Source organism: Schistocerca americana, chromosome 4, assembly GCF_021461395.2.
Source record: "Schistocerca americana isolate TAMUIC-IGC-003095 chromosome 4, iqSchAmer2.1, whole genome shotgun sequence".
Taxonomy (NCBI): Eukaryota; Metazoa; Arthropoda; class Insecta; order Orthoptera; family Acrididae; genus Schistocerca; species Schistocerca americana.
This window is the reverse complement of record NC_060122.1, coordinates 429,304,072-429,314,110: the sequence shown is the minus strand read 5'-3', so window position 1 is coordinate 429,314,110 and position 10,039 is coordinate 429,304,072.

Below are 10,039 nucleotides of genomic sequence, written 5' to 3'. Positions count from 1 at the left end.
TATTTATGTGATACTATTACTAAGTGTTGCGGTCCCTACTGCATCTAGACCCCTTATAAAATATGTGACATAATTAATTTAATGTGAAATTTTAAGAATATGTGGTTAGATGTTAGAGAGAGCCTTACTGCATTAATTTTACCGGTATAAAGAAATAAATAACATTACCTAGTTGATATTTACATTAATATTCTCTCAGTTACTACTTCAACTACTTTATCGTATAGGCAAGAACAGCTATTACTCGTCTTTTGGAACTGAATAATCATTATTGCTTGTTTCACCTTATTTTACTAGCGATCTACTGCTTGTAGTGCAGAATTTCAGGGATCCTTTAATTAAAATAGCTGCATCTCCAAACGAATCGGGAAAACTCCCATAAATTATAATTTTAGATACAAAGAGCACACAACGCTATTGAAGAGTGGGTGTACGTATCCCACATACGGAGAACACTCGGTAGAGGAATTTCGCCCCTACACTAGCTCTCAAATGTACTGGTGGAAGGAATTTTCCTGCGTAGATCCGCGATAATTTAACGTCGCCGAGTTGTGACTTCTTCGCCTGCGATGCCTTATTAGATGGGTAGATCTTTGCTGCCGTTAACCATTCAACTCTCCTCGGAAATGTGACCAATGGATATGAAGGGCTTATTTCAATAGTGGTACAAGTCCATTAACGCCACTTTGCTGCCTATAATGCTTCTGAAATTAATCATCCAAACAAACAGAAAGAAAGGTTCATCTCTAGCAAGAAGCCATATGCTTCAATATTTTTGGTATCTCAAATGCAGATTTTTCAGCGCACATTTAACTTTAGGACTCTGTATCTCAAAATGAAGAAAAATGGACTTGTACCACTATTGAAATAAGCCCTTCAATATATCACTGTGGCAGGACTTTCGTCAAGCGCGATACGGAAAAGATATATTGGTTATCTCACAGTCTTTGACGCCATCATCACTCACTGTTGTTGATAAACTGTTGAGTCTACAGAAACACTACAATATTTACCTCGACTGGGCCAGCGTACTTCGATATAGTGAGGTATGTCGCCGTACTCCGCTCCTAATTCCTCCAAGAACCGCCGAAACTAGCGATGCGTAAGCCCATGTGTCTTCTGATAGTTTACAGTACGCACAATAATTTGCATGACGTTTGCTAACGTTACTGATTTTGCACAAAGCGCCTCTCGATGCAGAATGCAGTGAATTCCATGCAACGCCTCATCTGTGCTTTAGGACGCTTTTTGCGCATCCGTGCTATGAGTCTTCTCTGATGGCCCTGCATTGATGGTGCTCCATCTGTGGTCACTGAGACTAACCGATTCCAGTCCATACCGACACCATCAATCGCTTGCTCAACAGCTTGGTGTAAGTCCGCACCTGTAGTAGTCCCTTTCATAGGTGCTAAGTCCAAAACGTCCTCTGTTACACAAAGTGCGTTACCGATACCTCGTATGTATATCACAACCTGGGCTGTATCTGTAACATCTGTTGCTTCATCGAGCGCAACAGAGAAAGCAACAAAGTCTTTAGCCTTATTTATTAGCTGCCTGTGCACATCGCCGGCCACAGCACTGATACGTCTTGTCACCGTTTGTTTGGATAGACTGATTTCTTGAAACCTACTAACGTCCGTGGGACACACAAGTTCTGCAGCGTAAATCAGACACCCTTTCACAAACTCCCCTTCGGAAAAGGGTTTCACAGATTGTGCAAGTCTTACTGCGATTTTAAAACCTGCTCGCAGTGAAGATTTAGTGTGGTTGTGATTCTGGAAATTTGAAAACAGTACATTGTACAGCGCACAGTAAAATAGACATAAATGTAACACAAGAAACTAAGAGTTCAAGAAGTATCAGTTACTTTGATGTACAGTAAAATCGAGTTGATGTGTCTCATCCATTTTCTTAAGGACATTTAATTTTGCTTGCCGTTCTTCACTGTTGAGTACACTACACTCGTCTTTGTGATATGTATTGCAGTGTCTTTCAATTGAAAACTTACGCTGGCCGCGTACTATTCGGCGGCACAGCAAACACTGTGAGTTTTCGCCAACGGCTACAAAAATAATTGCAATTCCCAGTCATTTTTAAACGAGTGAGAACATAGATCTCCCGTCCTTTGCTTTTTTCACAGTACTTTCCATTTCTCAGTACTTCTCTATTGAGGTTACGGTCACCAGGGGTAAACGAGACTGGGTATGTTGCGCTCTTGCTTGTACCACATAAACAGGGAAGTGGAGCCACCGCCGTTCATTTAGGACACGTGTCTAATAAGATGTCGCTGTCGCACACGTGCGCACATGTGCAACACTTCCACACCTCTGCACACTGTGCAGCGTTTGGTCTGCCCTGCTCTGAGCGCTTTTCGTGCCATTTCTAACAAGGGAACCTCCCCATCGCACCCCCCTCAGATTTAGTTATTAGTTGGCACAGTGGATAGGCCTTGAAGAACTGAACACAGATCAATCTAGAAAACAGGAAGAAGTTGTGTGGAACTACGAAAAAAAAGCAAAATATACAAACTGAGTAGTCCATGCGCAAGATAGGTAACATCAAGGAGAGTGTGGGCTCAGGGGCACCGTGGTCCCGTGGTTAGCGTGTGCAGCTGCGGAATGAGAGGTCCTTGGTTCAAGTCTGGTACGGAAACAACTGGTTCCCCGGTAGCACTCTCCATACAGTGACGCGGTCAACGTTACCTTTTACAGCAGCAACTTCTCTGACGCTGACATTAGGGTTATCGTCAACTGCACGAAGAATTGCCTCGTCCATTGCAGGTGTCCTCGTCGTTGTAGGTCTTTCCCAGTCGCGAGTCATAGGCTGGAATGTTCCGTGCTCCCTAAGAAGCCGATCAATTGCTTCGAACGTCTTCCTGTAGGGATACCTTCGTTCTGGAAATCTGTCTCGATACAAACGTACAGCACCACGGCTATTGCCCCGTGCTAATCCATACATCAAATGGGCATCTGCCAACTCCGCATTTGTAAACATTGCACTGACTGCAAAACCACGTTCGTGATGAACACTAACCTGTTGATGCTACGTACTGATGTGCTCGATGCTAGTACTGTAGGGCAAAATGGTTCAAATGGCTCTGAGCACTATGGGACTCAACATCTTAGGTCATAAGTCCCCTAGAACTTAGAACTACTTAAACCTAACTAACCTAAGGACATCACACACACCCATGCCCGAGGCAGGATTCGAACCTGCGACCGTAGCAGTCCCGCGGTTCCGGACTGCAGCGCCAGAACCGCTAGACCACCGCGGCCGGCATACTGTAGAGCAATGAGTCGCAAGTCAACACAAGCACCGAAGTCAACATTACCTTCCTTCAATTGGGCCAACTGGCGGTGAATCGAGGAAGTACATACATACTGACGAAACTAAAATGAGATCTAATATGGAAATAAAGCGTTTCCGGACACATGTCCACATACCATCTTTCCTTTATTTGTGTGTGAGGAATGTTTCCTGAAAGTTTGGCCGTACCTTTTTGTACCACCCTGCATTAATCCTGTTGTTCATTGTACTTCCTTGGTTTTCCAGATGTTTCGTGAGGTGCCGGCAATCGTTTATCAACTCCTTCGAGAACGTTCCAAAGGGCCGCTGCCAGTCGCCAGAAGACTTCCTGAAAGCGTTGTAGCACAGTGGCCAGTTTGCCCAGCGAGGGTGGTGACAGCAGGCGCTCCGGCGGCAGCAGGCGGTGGCCGAGTTTGCCCGCTCGGCAGGTGGTCGCTACTCCTGGGCTGTGGCTGTGTCAACAGCTCCCGGGGGCGATTTGTAGGCCAGGCGGCTGCGGCAGCGGCCGCGGCGCCACCGGCGCAAACAGCGCCTCTGTCAACACGGGGCGAGCCTCCGCAAAACAGACCACTCTGCTCTGCTCTGCCCTGCTGTCTCTGCGTCTGCTCTCTGCGGCGGGACAGAGTTTTTGCCCTGTTGCGGCGCAGCGGCGGCGCCGGCGGACTGTATTCCCTTCTTTAGTCCCAGCTTTGTCCTGCTGAGTTATCACGTAGCAAAGCAGTGATTCCTAGTCTACACCTATAAAATCCACAAGCCACCTTACGGTGTGAAGCGTAGGGTATCTTTGCAACCACTGTCACTTTCCCCCTTTCCTGTTCCATTGTCAAACGCGCATGGGTAGAACGTCTGTCGATAATCTTCAGGATGAGCTCTGATTTCTCTGATTTTCTTCGATTTGGTCATTTCGCGAGGCGCATGTTGCAAGAATGTGTTACCCATCTCTTCCTCGAACGTATGCTCCTGGAATTCCAGCAGAAACCTCTCCGTGATAGTTAACTCCTCTCTTGTAGCGACTGCCAATGTGGTTTGTTAAGTTTGTTGAGCGTCTCTTAATAGAGTTGTACGGAGGTCATGGTGAGATGAGCCGCTGCCAGGGCCGCAGGTACAGAGGGGTGCAAGAACTGACCAGCTAAAAAAGATTTAAGAATTAACAGGAAGAAGTACGTGAGTTCTTCTGACTAGGGATAGGAAAACCCGACCGGTTGAAACCGATACCTGTTTTTTAGTTCTGAATAGCCGGTATATCTCGGTATTTGCTTCATGTCAGTTACAAATGATATTTTTATTTTTGCTAATAATCAGGTAAAAAAACAAAATACCAATTAGCCATGACAACCGCGCTACAGTTCTTGGTTTTAAAATAAACTTTTTTAAAAAATCGAGTAACTTTTATTCGTGAAAGTTGCATTGCTTGTATATACTGCATCATCATAGAAAATGGGAAAAGCGATCAGCGTTACAATGGAGATATAAACGAGCAACAAACACGTGACATAAGAACTGTTACAGCTTTGCTGAGACAATGATGTACCTGTTACCACGGGGCGTCGCCTGTTGGGTGGTACGCATGTACATACAGTGTGCGAGAATTAGCCCATTTGGTCTATGCAGTAGTTTCTCGCTGTTGTCGTCGGACATTACTTGTGTTACAGAATGGCACCATGCCTAGACTGGAAGTATTTCACGAAGTGCGGTATCAATGAAGTATAATAACCGATCTGCTGTAAAAGATTAAGAACGGGATGAACCACAACAAACTTGCGACACGTAAGGATAAACATCTTAGCAATTCATTCATAGTTTACAATAAAAACAGAGAGTAGATGATCTGTTCCCTGTGGCTAATATGCCTTTACCTGCTTGTAGGTTTTCAAAACGGACGAATTAACATGAAAAATATAGTTCTTCAACCACAGCTATCACGCTTCAACACTGACTATTCGTAATGCTCAAATAATAGTACGATCCTCGCTTATAACACGATTTTTGAGCAGTGTTAAAAAAAAATAGAATCAGTGGGAGAACACTGGTGATTTTTTGTAGTATTCAGCCACTTATCATTTTTAGAGAAAAGCAACGAGCTGTGGACGGACTAAGTTTCCTTTTATTTGCATATTTAATTTAATATGTTGATTCTACGTCTGTTGAAACTGAGGTAGTCAAAATTTCTCAGTCTTTGTTCGATTTCTACGCTTACTACAGGAAATAATGCGAATAAAAAACCCAAAATTGGTTATCTCAGAAACTCGTTATTCTGAGCTGTTTTAACACTCAGTACAGTCTGGTGTTGAAGTGTTGAAAAAAAATAGACATATCCGAAAACCGGTTGTTTCAGCGATTCCTGCTCCTGACCATCGTGTACCTGGATTCTGCCGGTGAAAAGAAGCCTTTCCTTCGGCCAGAGACAGTAAACGCACGGTGTTGTCATAGTCATTTCTTTCAGGTAGCATCATAAAGAAATGACTACTTACTGCAGAGACGTCGCATGGAGTAAATGTCAACAGTGTGCTTGGTTCATACAGCTGTAGCCTTCACAGCTAGCTCACGTTCAAGAATGAAGTTCTTGCTATTACTTCACTGCGGTATTGTATCTTAAATGTTGGCGAGTGGATGTCGAAAGAAAATGCTATTTGATGAAACTTATCGATTTTTGCCGATTTCTGCCAGATGAGAAGTGCAGTGAAGCTGTTGAAGCTATGGTGTCTGAAAAGTACGTATTTGATAGAACAATAAGTGAAATGGCAAACAGATTTCACTTACAGTACATCATTTCATCCCACTTTAGTTTTCTGTCTGGAACGCTTAAGTGGAACTCTGTATTTTATTCTGAAAAAATGCATTGCAATTTGGTGTAAAAATAGTAGAGCTAGTTAACGAAATAGTGGCCTTCAATTCCAGCAGAAACAGCTGATGACCAGTGTCGCAGCTTTCCATATGGATATTTTGAAAGTTTTTTCTTCAAAGAATGGTCACGAGATACTTACCCAAATAGTTTGAGGTTATTTATGATAATTACAGTGACTGCAGTTTCTTGTCGACGCAGTTTCAGCAAGTTAAAGATGATAAAAACTGCTTGTAGTCGAGTACAGGCGAAGCTGAGAGTCAAATTCAGCTGTCTTGACGATAGAATACGACACAGCTGCTATATTTGACTTCACTGATATAAAAAATGAGTTTGTTTTCCTGGAAAATAAAATTATAATAAAACGTAATTCCGGGAAAGGAATATGTTCTCAACACTTGTTTGTAGTCTTTTTAAAATTATTTCTAGTTAAAAATCTATGCACTGTTGATAATCTATGAAAATAAAATAAAAACTGTTCTTGATTATACATCACAATATAATCAAGGTACGATAGCTGTCATAAATAATAAAATACAGATCTTGTTTTACTTTTAGTTCTTTTAGAAAGTTGCGCAATTTGATGTTTATTTACTACAGTGGTATATTTAATTTGTTGCTTGCACTACTTGTCATTTATATAGCTCATTTAAGTAATTTTGTATTACGTTAAATCTACCTTACAAATTACAAATCAGTGTAGAAGGAAGAAACTGCTTAAAGGCAGTTTTTCAAGGGGGGGGGGGCGGCGGCAAGTGGATGTGAGAGGCCCAGGTGTGGCAGGTCTACCAACTGCTCAGGACTATCTCGGTGTGGCTCTGCCCTCACGATTACTAAACCACCCAGCGACGACGCGTGCCGCTCTGCGATGGACCTTCTCTATCTCATCAGTTTACCCTACTTGGTAAGAGTCCCAGACAGGTGGACAATACAGCAGGAACGGTAGGAGAAATGTTCTGTGGGCCGCTTCTTTCCTGGGTGAATATGGTTATGTCTCAAGAGATATGGGCTATAGGGAGAATGTGTTACTCAACTCTTCTTCACACGTATGTTCTCGGAATTCCAACAGAACCATCTCCGTGGTACATAACGCCTCTATTGTAGCGGTTGCCGTTGAAGTTTTTCGAACATCTCTGTCACAGAGCCGTACCGAGGCCACAGCGAGATGCGCCGCCGCCAAGGTCGCAGGTTAAGAGAGAGTGCAAGAACTGACAAGCTAAAAAGAAACAAAAAAGTAAGTAGCCTTTTCTTAAGATTCTTACTGTCATCTCCACAATTCGTTATATGTCGTCATTCCGAACTATTACTAGGTATTTTAAGATTGTAACTGTTTCCAGTGATTTTTTACAGGTAGCACAATCGAACACTAATGCACATTGACTCACATTTATTTACGTTAAGGGTCAATTGCCATTCTCTGCACATATCGAACCTCTGCAGGTCATTCTGCATTTCGCCACTGTCTTCTGGAGTTGCAACCGTCCTACAGACAACAGTACTGTCTGCAAAAAATCTCACATAGCTTCCGATGGTTATCTATTAGATCATTTATATATATTATGAACAGTAATGGTCAGATAACATTCCCTTGCGATCATCCAGAAAATACCTTTATATCTATAGATTTCATACCACTAAGAACAACGTATTCAGTTCTATCTGTGAGAATGTCCCAAGTCCAGTCAGAAATTTGGTCCAGTAGGCCTACTCGGTAAACTCGTATTTCGTTCACTAAACTACACTGTGGAACTGTATTAAATGCCTTCCAGTAGGAACAGGTCGTCAACCCTAGAGACTTTGCCAACGGCGCTCTGGATACCGTGTACGAAAGGAACCAGCTGTTTACCTGATTGATATTGGTTTTTATAGACGACAATTTCGTTCTCCAGAAACGTCATAATGCTTGAGCATAGAGTATGTTCCATAAATTTTGCGACAGATTGACGTCGGCGATATATGCCTAGAATCGTATGCAGAGTTCGATGACCCTTCTTGAAAACGGGAATAACATGTGTTTTTTTTCACTCGATTGGTACCCTCAGTTATTCTAGCGACCTACAACACACTAATGTCAGTAGGGCAGAAAGTTCTGTGTAGACAACCAGAACTTCCACTGTTGGGGACTGTTATTCATGAGCGGAAGCTCTAATTGAAGTTTAGCACCTAATTACACTTTAGATGTAAACAAAATAATTATAATAATAAACACTCCATTTCAAAAATGACGAAATGGTTAATTAACGTGGAAACAAAATGCAATGTTTTGTACATCTTTCATTGAATCAAGAAACAATTACTCGGTACGGTGTCTGATACTGCTTATTACTAATACAACCTTTTTAATGTTCTGTTTGTTCTCGGCTAGTGCACATCAGTCTAAAATCCACTTCAGCACTTGTAAGTTGTGGGTTAAGGCTTCATTCGATAACAGTGGTACTTGTCGTCAACCTTTCGCCAAAATGCCGCGAGTTCTGTTTTATCAAAACCTATTTTCTGTATGTTATCCTAGCTAATGTGAAGAAACTGTATATTCTATTCGAATTTCCTGATTCGAAAATGGTGTTCGAAACCAGGCTGGTATTTATCGATTTTCCAACTGAGGAAAACTGTTGCTAGTAGAATTTTTTTAATGGTGACAACTGCTGAGTTAATCTTATTTCATTGTTTCCGCGAGCAGATTATCATCAGTTTCTAGGACAGTGTAATGCCCTGCATTGGTAAGACCTCGGTTTGGGAAGAAAAGCTGGCAACCTTATAATATGATGTTAAAATATTCACCTTATTTTCATACAGGCTGAAACTAAGGGCGTTTATTTTCCGAAATAAATTGGCAATGTACGCCAGTCTGGAAACAATGAGCGACAAGGAAGTGGCTCGGTTATGGCACGTTTTCCACCTATGAATGAATTTCAACTACCATGGCTCATACATTTCTTCCTTCTCATCGTAACGCAACCACAGGCTCATATTTGAAAGTCTTAGGTAACAAATGTTACAATATAACGAAATAGTGACAATACAAATGTTTCTTTTGAGATAGCTTTGTTTCATCATTGAAGTATTGAAACTTTGTGGTAATTTTTGCGTCACCTGTGCCAACTGATCTTGTACTTCCCTCATTTCTCTTTTGTATTGCTTATTGATTTGTTTCTGACTCTGTTTGAATTTCCTATTTCCTCGTACTCCTCTGTATCAGTAAAGGCTACCGGTCTTGTATCATTCAAATCATCATCTGCCTTCGTAGATAAATTTGTTAACTGATCCAAAAGTTCGGCTCTTTTTTGCAATAATATGCTGATTTCCTCCGTGTGTTTTTCTGAACCAAGTTTAAGAGTGTCCATTTGTGTCGTAATCGTATCTACTGTGTACTTTAAATTTTCCTGATGTTTTACAAGTTGCACGACTGTATTAGTAGATGCAACAGAGACAGTTTTAGCCTGCAAGGTGTTGTGATTTTCGTGTACAGTGGTCTGCAGTTCTTTTATGGCTTCTTCATGATTCTATAATGTGTTTTCATATCACAAAAAGTAAGCTATAAATGACCGCAATTTTGTGTCTTTACATCTTCAGAAATTTTTTGATATTTCATTCGATTTTGAGTATCTCAGCGGTTAATTCTTCACGTTGTTTGTTCAAGTGTTTGTTTAATTTCGTCAGTTATGTCTGACTTTTGAAGTTGTCGCTGCGTTTGCTTCTGCTTTTGTTCCATTTGTTACTGTATTCGTTTCTGATTTTGTTCCACTTGTTGTTGTGTTTGTTTTTGGTTTGATCAAATATTTGAATTAATTGCAATAACTATATTTTAGTGACTGAAACACGTTCCTTTGCGTTCTTCGTCAGTGCGTTTGCACCGGCAATATTCGTTTTTTGAAAAGCAGAGAGTGTGTCTTG